At 34.8% G+C, this 9,290-nt stretch overlaps 1 non-coding gene across 1 annotated transcript; it reads right to left on the bottom strand.

The window, feature by feature from the left end:
* Positions 1 to 618: 618 nt before the first annotated feature.
* On the bottom strand, positions 619 to 690 carry TRNAC-GCA (transfer RNA cysteine (anticodon GCA)). Its single transcript has one exon. It is a non-coding gene; the product is annotated as a tRNA-Cys (tRNA).
* Positions 691 to 9,290: the final 8,600 nt, after the last annotated feature.

Raw genomic sequence — 9,290 nt, 5'->3', positions numbered from 1 at the left:
AAAAGATTGACTTGGACAAATTAAGGAAGAGAGCAAAATTTTTAATGAAGGAGTAAAAAGTGGAAAACTTAAATGTTGGGAAAGCTATTCATCTATCCATTTTAAGTAAGTCAAATTATTACTTTATTTATATATCTAAAAAGTTTTCTTTCCTTTTATATTAAAAACTCTATTTTTATATTAAAAGTACTAAATATTATTTTTGAAATATTTATGAACTTATTATTTTTTTAAAATGGAGCCCCTAAATTTGGGGGCTAAGGCAGAAGCCTTACCCCTCGTAACTTTGGAGCCGACCCTGCTTATATCAATCAAGTCATCTTTTGTTTCAATTACCTCTAATAAGTTATAAACGAAGTTTTCGTCCTTGACTAACAGCTGAAAGAAAAAGAAAATAAAAGCATTTATATCTTCGCTAATTCAAATAAGGTACTTGTAACTCATTATTTTTGTCATGAACAATTTTTTTTTCTCCAGAAAAGAGGAAGTATCAAATGGGCTAAATTCGTTGTCCCAGTAAAATACAACCAGAATTTCTCAAGAAACTAAAAGAAAGAAAAAGGTAAACACATCGGCCGATTTAAGAAAATAAAAAGTAATGTAAAAAATCCAGCAATAAGGGCCCAACCGGGTTCGAACCGGTGACCTCTTGATCTGCAGTCAAATGCTCTACCACTGAGCTATGGACCCGTTGTTGAATGGTGTATTATTGTTATAATAAATATTAGATCTATATTTTTGATTTAATTCTTTCAGCTAGGAACCAGAAGCCAATTATCCAGGAAATGCTAAAGGTTATCTTTGATTAAGATCTGGTTTGATTTAATTACGCCAATATACTTCTTAAATAGTTAAATTGATTATCACCCCAATTACTCCTCCTTTAAGTTATGTTTAAGTTTTTTTATCTGGTCCCTAGAAAATTAGGTAATATTTAATTCCACTTTTTTCAACTTAAGTATTTTATTCATGATCCAAATGAGGACATATCTTATTTCAAATTTTGATTTTAAAGGGCAATTGATCGGTGATTTTGTAAATACAGCGTTTACTTTTACTCTCTAAATTTTCATTCTATGTATCTGTATTCTTAATACTTTAACATCTTTTCTTTCTGTTTAAAATCTATGTTATTGGGTTCGTGTAAGTAGATCGACTTTTATTTATAGAGGTAAAAACTTGAATAAATAAAAATTACATATTAGAAAAAAATTCTTTCGCCGCCGCCACCAATTTCCCACTCCTCCAGGAATATCACACAGCCCCATTTTCATCTTCCGCCGTGCAGGGGCAAAGCTACATGTTTTAAAGGAAGTCAATTGACCACCGTTCGTTAAATAATTATACTGTGTATATAGATAAATATTAGGTTCTAAAGGTATAAAACCTATAGTGAGCACCTTTTTTTTGGAATTTTTTTAAATTTCTTTCAAATTTAAATATCTTTGAAAAAATTCCTAGCTTCGATATTGCGGCCGTGCATCTAATACATATCCACGCCGGGGAGAACTTAAGAATGGACCCATTGGAAGCTGGTGGCTGACCCTTCTACCCAAGACATCTCCAAGCAAAGACAACATAAATTTATATATTATTAAAATTGAAATAAATATATATCTGGACTCATTTAAAACTACAATAAATTGAATCATAAAAATCGAATCTATCAAGTTTACTATTGGATCTACCTCTAACAAAGACTCTAAGGTTGTGGAGTCGCCTTCGGGCACGACCATACAGTGATACAGTTAATTTCTTATAGTGACGAATTTAATAATTTTTGCAGTTCAATATAATTCAGTGTTTTAAGATCGAACTAAATCTGAATTCACGCTTTCAACTCGGAACATAAAACCAAGAAAATATATGTTAATGTTGGATTTTTAATAAGGTGTTGTTGGATATCGGGCAGGTCGCTCATATGGACCAACCCAACCCATTTAGAAAGAATAAAGACATAAGGTTTAGAGAAGTTAAGAGGTAACTTCCTTAAGGAGAAGTTACAAAATAACACAGTTATTTTATTTAATGGTGAAAATAGATTTTATCATAGATGGGCTCTCTTCTCTTTTTTTGCAAGAAGAGAAACAAACGTCCCTTTTCTCTCCAATCAACAGAGAAGTGTTCTTCTCTTGTTCTCTGAAAACAAAACACACACATAAGAGAGATATTTAGTTTGTGGCATTAAACTTCGTTTCCTAGTGAATCAGAGTTCGACTTGAGGTAATTATTTTGGCGGTGAGTTCAACAATCTCCGTTACATTAAAAGGTACACAATTCGTTGTTCTCGCCCCTCAGTTTAATCTTACATTGGTATCAGAGCCATTGATCGTGTGTTCCATTATTTTGAATACACTATCGAATATAAATCTGCTCCGTGATATGAATATCTGAAATTTTTGTTTTGGCGTGAAAGCTAATTCTGGTAAAAAGAAGATTGCTGAAGTTTGATTTTGTTTAAAAAAAAAGAAAAGAAAAATTGGACATGAATCTTCTTCAAAGTCTTTCGAAAAGGCCGGTCGAATTCGTTTGTAGGCTTGTGAGATTCAGAATACCGGCAACAAAACTTTTGTTTATGCCCGGCTCTTTAACCATCTGTATGGTAACTTTTTTTTGGACACCAATTAAAGGAAATATTGTTTCCCATGTATTTGAAGTTTTGAATACAAGTCACAAGAATTTTAGAAAGCTCACGTTGCTTTTTTTTTTTTTTTAAATTATAAACTGTGAACTTTCTTCAAAGTTATGACACCTAACTATTCTTTAATGACTTGGCTATATTTTTACCATATTTTGGCAGAACTTTGGTTGTCAAAGAGAGTGCCGGCAAAAATCTTTTTACTGCCTACAAAATGTTGAAAGCTTCCTGAGAAGTTTTCTTTTAACTTCATTAACTTGGCTAATGGAGAAATTATTTTATAAGTGAAAAGAACAATGGGAAGAGACTATTATGAGTTCTCATTAGAATATTGTGTAATGACCCAACCGTTCGTTTTGAGAGTTGTAGTCCCGTTCCCCCATTTACTGCTCATTTATGCTTTATATCTGCTATGTGACTTGCCATGATAGTTAATTCGAGTCCGGAAAGGCTTCGGAATGAGTTGAGACACTTAGTCTCAAGGTTGGAAGCTTAAGTTGAAAAGGTTGACCGGATATTAGCTTGTGTGTAAATGGATTCAGAACGGAGTTATGATAATTTCGTTAGTTCCGTTGGGTGATTTTGGACTTAGGAGCGTGTCCGGATAGAAATTTGGAGGTCCGTAGTTGAATTAGGCTTGAAATGGAGAAAGTTAGAAATTTAGAAGTTTGAACGAGAGTGAACTTTGTGGTTACTGAGCTCGGATTGAGGTTCCGGGAGTTGGAGTAGGTCCGTGGTGTCATTTGTGACTTGGGTGCAAAATTTGAGGTTAATCGGACGTGATTTGATAGGTTTCGGTATCGAATGTAGAAGTTAGAGGTTTAGAAGTTCATTAGGCTTGAATTGATGCGTGATTCGTAGTTTTAGCATTGATTGATGTGGTTTGAAGGCTTGACTAAGTTTGTATGATGTTTTAGGACTTGTTGGTATGTTTTGTTGAGCTTCCGGGGGCTTCGGGTGAGTTTCAGATGGTTAACAGATCAATTTTAGACTTAGAGGTTGGCTGAAGTTTTCTGGTGTCTCTGCATCTGGTTTCCTCTTTCGCGATCGCAAAGAAAGGGACACGATCGCGAAGAGTTGTTGCTGGCAGGTGGTGATTTATTCTTCGCGTTCGCGATATTTGGCCCGCATTCGTGAAGCTTTGAGAGTCTCAGGTCATCGCAAAAGCGAGAAGGTTCACGCATTCGCGTAGAGGAGTGGTCAGTTGGGGCATCATGCTTTTAGCCTATGCGATCGTGAAGAGTCAGGTCGGGTAAACATCGCGTTCACAGTAGTGTCTTCGCGTTCGCGTAGACTATTTTGGAGGCTGTGATTATTTGTTCTTCGCGATCGCGACGTAGGTTCCACGATCGCGATGCATAACGTCTGGGCAGAAACTTAAATATTTCAAAACGAGAGTTTGAGTTCATTTTCACAATTTGATTTTGGGAGCTCAGTGGGAGGCAATTCTTGGAGAGATTTTCAAAAGAGTGATTGGGGTAAGTGATTCTTACTTAGTTTTGGTTAAATTCCATGTTTATATCTATAATTTTATCATTTAATTTGTGATTTGGGTTGAAAATTGAGAAAAATGGAGGAAAGTCCTTGTATCGAATTTTTGGGGATTTGATCAAGATTTTGATATCGGATTCGAGTAATTTTGGTATGGTTGGTCTCATGGTTGAATGTGTATTCGAATTTCTTTAGCTCGTGTTGATTGTATCGAATTATTTATGGCTAGATTCGAGGCATTCAGAGGCCAATTCGCGAGGCAAGGGCTTGCTAGCGGAGTGATTTGAGTTGCTTAAGGTAAGTATCGTATTTAAACTCGGTTGAGGCATAGTTGCCTAAATTGTTGTGATAGCCACGTGCTTTTGGGTGCGCACATGCGTAGGGATGATCCCATGTGCGGGCACCGGAATTGTATATTCATGTTTGGATTGTTCTGAGGCTCCTATAAGCCCAGAAATGACTGTTAAGCTTTGAGCTTCGATATCTAATATGTGGTAACAATTTATGTGATCTAATTGAGCCATGATGAGTCTACTTAGAGGTTTAATCCCTAAACAAACTTGAGAAATGCCTTTCATTTATGAAATTGCCGGATTGAGCTACGATAACACACTTTGAACATGCCTACACTTTAGCATGTTATTTACACCAGTCCAAAGATAGGAGAAACTTATTTCATTCATTATATACATGTATACTTGTTTTGTTGCTTCTGTATGATATTTTGGACTGGGGCTTGTGGCTATGCCGGGCGGATTATGTTATTGACACGTGAGTTATCCATGCAGCACGTGAGTTATCCATGCAGATCTATGTATTGATATTATTGACACGTGAGTTATCCGTGCATCAATGGAAGAGTACATGTATTGATATTTAGTTATGGTCCTTTTTTTTTTAGCAAATATATCACCAGGCATGCTGCCTAGTAGTTTTTATATTAATAATAACGGAAAAAACCACAATGGAAGAGTACAAGTAAGGGGGTAAAAGCTACAATAGTGTTGCCTCTATGCCTTGGCTATATAATCACTCCTATGCGTCTCACTTTGCCTTATGGTGGCAGCCTCATGTAGAGGATCATGGTGTAGTTGCCGGCAAAGTCTTACGAGGGCATATAATCTCATAGCCGCTTGAATACAATATCAAATGCATAGGACATAAGCAAACACCTACTGAGCTAGACCTTACCGTACAAATCCTATTGAGGTATGAACAACCTCGTCTATACTTGCCAGCATGTAAAAAAAATAAGAACTAGCACAGACTAGATATTCTATGATCATCACAGAGTTTATAACATACTCTGTGATGATATTACAAATGATGATACTTAAAAATTGATAAAATAAAATAAGGTAAAAATTTGAGTCTTGCCCCTCATTCTTCAACCTTGTGTAATCTTCAATTTGTAGATACTTGGCTTCTTCTTCAAACCTCTTCAATATGTATTCAAAATTCATTATTAATTCTTGGAACGATTGGACCTCGTTGACGTTGTTGCTGCAGCCACCTTTTTTGCTTTGCAACTCGCATTGGGAGTTGCCTAATAACAATTCCTTCTTTCATGTTAGGTATAAAGGTTGAGGCTTGAGATTTAACATTTGTATTGTTGTTCTTACCTGAAGATTGCAACCCTTGTGCACCTGCAGAGAGTGCTAATTTGTGTTGTGTTGGACTGTCAAAAGCATCTAAGATTGCCCTATCATGGGCTTGTGCCGTTGGTGATCCCACTGAAAATGGGCTGCCACCTTCAATTTCCTTATCATCTCTATCTTCAAAAACGTCCTTTATCCAGTTTATGAGAGTTTTAATTATTTAAACCTGTTTTAGTATATTTTTCATTCAAAAGTGTTGGAAATGTTGAGATGTCGGCTTGCTTAGGCACCATCACGACAGGTTAAGTTTTGTGTCATGGCACATTGACATACTATTTGTTTACATTTTTGGTTCCGATGAATTATTTACTCTTGGAATATAAATATATTGTTTGTTTACAGTTTTAGTTCAGTATTTTCCTATGAATTTCTAAAACTTTATTGCGATTTCATCACACATTTCTTGGCCAAAAATTTGATTATTTGATTAATTGGTCAATAATGATCTCATTGTTCCTTAAGTGAAAGAATTTAATCCAAGACTTAATCATTCCTTTACTGATATATTAGTGATCATAGAAGGGTCGAATATTTATTTCTAAGTAAGTAAATGACCTTTAAACTTGATTTCTCTTCTACAAGTAATAGCGGCATACGTTATCACATAGAATGAGTTTGAAAAATCATTCTAATTGTTTCCTTGTTCCCATTTCAAAAATGGCTGGACGGGAACGAGCTCGATGTACGCCAAATGAGAGTGATACTGAAAGTCGAGCAATGAGACAACGTAGAAGAGTGCATCGTCGAATGACCTATTTCAGTAACAATTCAGATTCAGATTCTGAAGTCATCAGGAATGATGTTCCGAGTTCGATACAAAACATCTTTAGGGATGATAAAGCTCGGTGTAGGGAAGGGAGAAGAAAATATGAGAAATTTAAAAGGTTCAAGATGGACGCATCTGCTACTATACCAAGTCATCTTCACCATTTTAGGTTGAAACTAGCAGAACCGTTCTCTTATCATATATTAGATAATACATAGAGTGTTTTGGCTATATTGATGGATTCTCTCTCAAGTCATTGGGACAATGTACTGGCTAGTATTTATTATAATTTTGGTCCAAATGAAAACTTTTGGTATACACTCAGGCACTCGAGGCTGAGTGGGAGAAAAAGGACATAGAAGCTAAAATTAAGAAATCTTGGCTTCTAAAGACATGTACTAGGCCTCGACTTTATCAACCATATCCTATAGACAAGCTAGCTATGATCACCATTGTAATGAGGAGAATGACATGTAAATATAAATAAATGTATATATGACTTGTAATTGTGTAAGTTCTAGTATGAATATTTATTTGTTTGTCTCTTCTATTATATTTTTTGTTGTTCATTGGTATATATAACAGAGTGTTGTAAGAGAATAAGACTTAAAGAATCTGTGTGATTCTAGTCACGGATATTAATATAATACATACTAAGAAATATTTTCCACTTTTGATTAAATGTTTGGATTGTAGATGATGATTGGAAACTATTTGACCTTTCGATTCTATACTAAATGTGAAGTTATTATGAGAACTTATTTTCTTGTGTGTGTATATCACATGCATTATTGATGGGTGATACTTGCATGATTGTCTCTTATAAGTATAACAAACTATAGCTTCGAAAAGTATAATTGTCGATCTGAATAATGATAATAAATTAAACAACAATTATTATTCTACATTGAGTCGTAAGATATGGCATGTATTGGAAGAGCAAGATGCTCTAGAGAATATAAATCATATGATGTGTTACTACGAGGAGCATAATACTACCAACATTGAGATCTTCTCAATGCTTATAATGCATAGATAAAGAAAGATCCCACTGCCCAGAAATAATTATAAGTTACAATGGCGATGATCTCATCCATGAATGTGAATAATATCTTATTGCTCATGCCACATGGGCACACTTACGAGAGACATATGGCAATACAACTATGACTCTCCTCAGATAGTTGATAATCAAGTTTGACACGTACACGAAATTAAATGATCATAGTGTCAAGCAACATCGTAAGGTGATGTTTGAAATAATTGGCCCACTTAAAGGTGTTGGTAATGTTCTCTCCGATGAGCAGCAAGTAGTGATCTAGTCTCTTTCCAACTGTTGGAAACATTTGAAGGTTAATATAACCCATTATGATAACATTATAAGCTTTTCGATGTTGCCATCATGTGGAGCTTGAAGATGAGTAGCTTGGTGCTGCAAAAGCTATACCTACTGCCTATGTGGAAGAATTAAGTGATAAAAAGCTTTCAGACTTCAAACATAAGAAGATTTAATAAAGGACAGAAATAACAAAGATTTAATAAGAAGATATGGATCCTTCAAGAAAAAGTAACTTGTCAAATTCCAAGACGGAAAATGGCATAACAAGAAGAAAGATAAAAGTGTTGCAACTTTTAGCACTTGTTCTTCTTGTATAAAATTTCTTTTCTGCAGTAATATTGTCCAGAGTACACTAGAGTATGTTATCTATGGTTCTAGAGACATATGATTGTTTATTTATGTTAAATAATAATCATTCCATGTATGACTATTATTTGGGCTAATTCATCATGGCATATTATATTGAGCCACATATGGCAAGATCGAATGAATAGATTGGCTAATGAGGGATATTTGGGTTTCTTCTCTAGAATAGACATGCCAACTTGTGAAAATTATCTTGCGTAAAGATTACACGTAAACCATTTGAAAAAGCTAATTTTCTATTGCAATTAATCCATTCTGATATCCGTGGTCCAAGGAATGTGAGGGCTAGGTGTGGTCCTTTATGTTTCATTACGTTTATTGATGATTTAACGCGCTTGGTTATGTCTATTTGATTTCTCATAAATCTGAAGCACTAAAATACTTTAAAAAATATTTGAATGAAGTTGAAAATCAATTAGACAAAAGGATTAAGACCTTAAGAACCGATAGAGGGCATGAATATCTATCAAAATAATATGAAGAATTGTGGAATAAAAAGGGCATCACTAGACAGTTATCTATTCCTTACACACCTCAACAAAATGGTTTAGCAAAAAGGATGAATAGAACACTATTGGACATGATAAGGTCCATGATGGCACAAACAAATTTACCTATCTCTTTTTGGGGAGATGCGTTATTGAGTGCAGCCTACATATTGAACAAAGTACCTTCTAAATCAGTTTCTTCCGGTCCTTATGAGCTATGGGCTGGTCACAACCAAACTTAAATGATTTATGACCTTGGGGTTGTGCTGCATATGTAAAAGATTCTTTTAGAAAGTTTGGTAAATTAGATCCAAAAAGCAAGAAATATACCTTTATAAGATATTCAAAACACTCCAAAGGGTATGTGTTCATTGGTGAATTAAAGGATGGAAGTGTTACTGAGATTGAATCACGAGATGTCATATTTCTAAAAAATAATTTTCCAAAGAATGGCGAGGTAAAGAATGGAGAGCCTTTTGATGAAATATTGAGCTCAAATAGTCAGCAAGTATCTTCTGACACAGTTGATAATCAAAACAATCAA

Source organism: Nicotiana tabacum, chromosome 24 (assembly GCF_000715075.1).
Source record: "Nicotiana tabacum cultivar K326 chromosome 24, ASM71507v2, whole genome shotgun sequence".
Classification (NCBI taxonomy): Eukaryota; Viridiplantae; Streptophyta; class Magnoliopsida; order Solanales; family Solanaceae; genus Nicotiana; species Nicotiana tabacum.
Note: the sequence above shows the minus strand (reverse complement) of the source record. Positions and strands in the feature narration are given on the sequence as shown.